Source organism: Pygoscelis adeliae, unplaced genomic scaffold (genome assembly GCF_000699105.1).
Source record: "Pygoscelis adeliae isolate BGI_AS28 unplaced genomic scaffold, ASM69910v1 Scaffold213, whole genome shotgun sequence".
NCBI lineage: Eukaryota > Metazoa > Chordata > Aves > Sphenisciformes > Spheniscidae > Pygoscelis > Pygoscelis adeliae.
The window spans coordinates 296,832-301,041 of record NW_008824410.1 but is presented as its reverse complement, the minus strand read 5'-3'; positions in this window follow the sequence as shown (position 1 = coordinate 301,041).

Below are 4,210 nucleotides of genomic sequence, written 5' to 3'. Positions count from 1 at the left end.
CTAGCATAAGGATTTCCCCACAGACTGTAAAGGAAATTAAGAACAGTATCTGATAATAAGTTTGCATGTCTCATTCCTGAACTGCGTCACAGTAAATGAGAAAATTTAGCTGTAAAGCCAGAGGGGGAGTGTAGGAGGGAGCAGGAAACACAGGAGGATGTTAATGATTCCATTCCATTCCTGTTTTGCATTTTGTTATGCCCCTCAGTTGTACTTTCATGTCCAGGTCAGTGCTGCGTACACCTAATGCAACCTAGCAAATATGCTTCATAGGTGTCACATAGCGTGATGTATAGGGATCTGAAGTCACAAGGGGGCCACGTTTTTAGATGCAGATCAGTAGTGGATGAAATTAAAAACTGACAGTGTTTAGTATTTTCCCCACTTAAAATGACCATCTCATGGAGCATCTTGATTGCTTAGAAACCTCAGATGTCGTATGATAAGACATTCAAACACTGGTAATATATGAGTATGTTCTCTAAAAGTCACATTAAAACCTTACAATATTAGGAACACCTCTGAGTGCTGGTAACGGTGTAGGGTTTGTTCTTTTAGTATAGAGTTTTAACAATAGAAACATTTATACCTTGCCATTTTCTTTTTTTTTTTTGGCAACCTTGCCAACAGTATTTTTGCAATGCTGTTTCTTTTCTTCTCATGCATCATTTGTCTATTCTTGGGCAATAAAATCTACTTACTGGAGAAAACAGGTAATTAGCCATCTACATAAATTGCCCTGTGTCTACATCATTAATGTGTTTGGATGTTTTAATTGATTGCATTCTCAACTGTTTTGGATGGCTTAAATGCCAGCTAATGCAATCCAATTAAGCGTCCTAATAAACCTGACTGATGAACTGCAATATAATCACACATCAAGTAGAGATGTAGAGGGAAATGCCACAGAACTGACAGTTTAGAATAGACTGTGTCATTTTAAAAGACCCAAATCACTTCTCAACAGGGAAACTTCTAATTGACTGTAACCTGTGGTGGATTTGGTATCCAAGACCTGATTCAACACACCTTTTAAGCACATGCTTAAGCCAATTCCTATCCACAAAACATTTTTCATAGAATCATAGAACAGCCCAGGTTGGAAGGGACCTCAAAAGATCATCTGAGCCAACCTCTCATGGGAAAGGGAGCCTAGATGAGATTATCTACACCCTGTCCAATCGCATCTTGAAAGCCTCTAGATGGGGACTCTACCGCATCCCTGGGGAGGCTGTTCCAGTGATTGATTGTTCTCACTGTAAAAAAAAAACTTCTTTCTAGTATCAAGATGAAACCTTTCCAAGTGCAGCTTGTACCTGTTGCCCCTTGTCTGTCCATGCGGCTCCTTCTGAAGAGAGCCTCCGTCCTCTTTGTAGCCACCTCTTAAGTACTGGAATACTGCGATGAGATGCCCCCTGAGCTTTCCTTCCTACAGGGAGAAAAGACCTAACTCCTTCAGTTTTTCCTCATAGGGCAGGTTCTCCAACCCTTCAATCATTGTGGCCTTCCTCTGGACCTTCTCCAGTCTGTCTGCATAAGTCTGTTACTGACAGGTTCCTCACAAGAGCTTCCCCTATAATTGTCCTCTCCATTCCATAACATTTGCTAAAATTTATTGCCATTTCTGAAATTATTTATTTTCTAGACTTTTCAAACTCATAGGGACAAATTGTTCAATTCATAGACATCTAAAAAGTTTATTCAACAAATATGTGAAGTGATAAGAGTCCTAGACGTAAGATTAGGAGTTTTACTTTAAGCTAAGCTAAACTAAGTAGTAATTTTACCAGAAAACTGTGAAACTCTGATCAGCCACCTGAGTACCAACTGTAGAGTTAAGGTTTCCCAAGTTGATTGTATTGCTATTATTTTTGTTATGTTACACACAAATAGCAATGCACGTAAGACCTTATTAATGAAGGCTCTAATTCTACAAACACTGGACCACTCCAATTTCCAAAGATTCTCATACTATAGGCATTGCAATAGGGGCCAAAACTTAAAAAAAAAAATAAAGCAGCAGAGAAATAAAACAGACAAGGTGGGTGTCCTGGTTTTGGCTGGGATAGAGTTAATTTTCTTCCTAGTAGCTGGTATAGTGCTGTGTTTTGGATTTAGCATGAGAATAACGTTGATAACACACTGATGGTTTAGTTGTTGCTGAGCAGTGCTTACACTAGTCAAGGACTTTTCAGCTTCTCATGCCCTGCCAGCGAGAAGCTGGGAGGGGGCACAGCCAGGACAGCTGACCCAAACTGGCCAAAGGGCTACTCCATACCATATGACTCATGCTCAGTATATAAATCGGGGGGAGTTGGCCGGGGGGCAGTGACCGCTGCTCAGGAACTGGCTGGGCATCCGTCGGCGGGTGGTGAGCAATTGCATTGTGCATCACCTATTTTGTATGTTCTCTTATCATTATTATCATCTTCCATTCCTTTTCTGTCCTATTAAACTGTCTTTATCTCAAGCCCCGAATTTTATGTTCCCCCCCACCCCGATTCTCTCCCCCATCCCACTGCGGGGTGGGGAGTGAGCAAACGGCTGTGTGGTGTTCAGCTGCCTGCTGGGTTAAACCACAACAGTGGGAGAGAAGAAATTAACAGTAAATACTATGGACATTTTCTAAAAATCATCTAGCATTTTTTTAAGTTTTGAAAAGCCTAAGTCTTGTAACCTAAAAGAATGAGTTAGGAACATGTTAAGTTTAGAACATCCAAAGGAATAAAGAAACTCAGTGTTGTCAGCTTATCCTGGAGCAGGTAGCAACTTGATAATTATCTCTAGGTAGCAGAAATGCAAAGGAGATTTTAGGCAATATGGGGGCCTCTTAAAAAAAAAAAATTATTCAAACAAAACTAGATGGGGCAGCTAGAAGTTAAATAAACTCACACTGGAATATGATGCAACCTTCCAGTAGTGCCCTGCAAGCAACTTAAAGATGGCATAGTGTCTTTATGTCAGCTCTGGAGGTCTTCTTCTAAGCCCAAACAGAGGTGTTAGATTTAATGGAGTAATCTGTGTGACATTCTCTGCTCTGTTCTGCCAGATGCCAGACAAGACATAATAGCTCCTCTGGCATCAGAATCTATTAATCTAGTCTTGACTTTGATTCTCTGTGTGACTTTCTTTCATGTGTAAAATGGGGATAATACTCTATTTCAGATGCTTGTCAGTATCTCTTCATTTTAGGTACAAAGTGCTTTGAGGATGACATTATTTTTACATTTTACGTTATTGTAGAAGAGCTGCGGATTGTCATCAAACCCTTTCCCCAGTCAGCGATGTTGGTAAAGGTCACCCCTCTGTTCTGTGTCCGATACCCACTTGTTTATTTGTACAACTGTCTCTGGCACAAGTAAAAGCAGAGCTTCAGCCCTCAGTGGGAACAAGAAAGCATCCTGGGCATCCCACGGTACGCAGCCTGCTGGTACAGATTTTGTGTTTACTTTGTTAGCAATGGCAAGAGTTAAGAAACAATAAAAACATTTAGATACCTTCCTATAGGCATGACACCACCTAAGTTCTAGCCCCAGAGTCTTTGCTGTACATTGGAACCCACGTGCCACTTAGGCACCCTGTACTGCATCCAGAGTTGGCTGCTTCTGAGAGTGAACCACATGCCAGCCAACCGCTGCCTAACGGGAACCTCTAACCACAGAGGTGCATCTAGAATCCAAATCCTTTTTAGTGGGCAGTCAGGTACCTCTCTGCATCTCCAGAGCCAGGGCCCATTCGTAGTGTAGGGCACCTCCAGCAGTCACTACGTGAGAGAACTGACCAGACCTCTCTACCTTCTTTTATCCTGCAGCTCCCGATACTGCCAGAACCACTTTCCACACAACCACCAATTGTTCATTCAGGATGCAAGTTCAATACATCTTCAGGCTGAATGATGCAAACCTTCTAGCTTCCACAACAGTGTCCTACTTGTCAGTGGGCATGCAAGAAAGAGGTAAGGTATGGGTGAAAACGGGACGTTTGCTAAAAGTTAAGCATATTTATAAGCATTTTGATAATTCAGGGCTTCACACCATGGACAGTCTTGCCAAAACCAAGTGTAACTATTTATTGAAGAGGATCTTATGGTTTGGTCTTCTACGTTCAATTAAATGATATGTTCGTGGTGTTTAAATGCATATGACTATGGTTATATACTCTAAATTTTTCAACTCGTCTGAGTATCTTTCCTTGGAAAATGGAACTATCT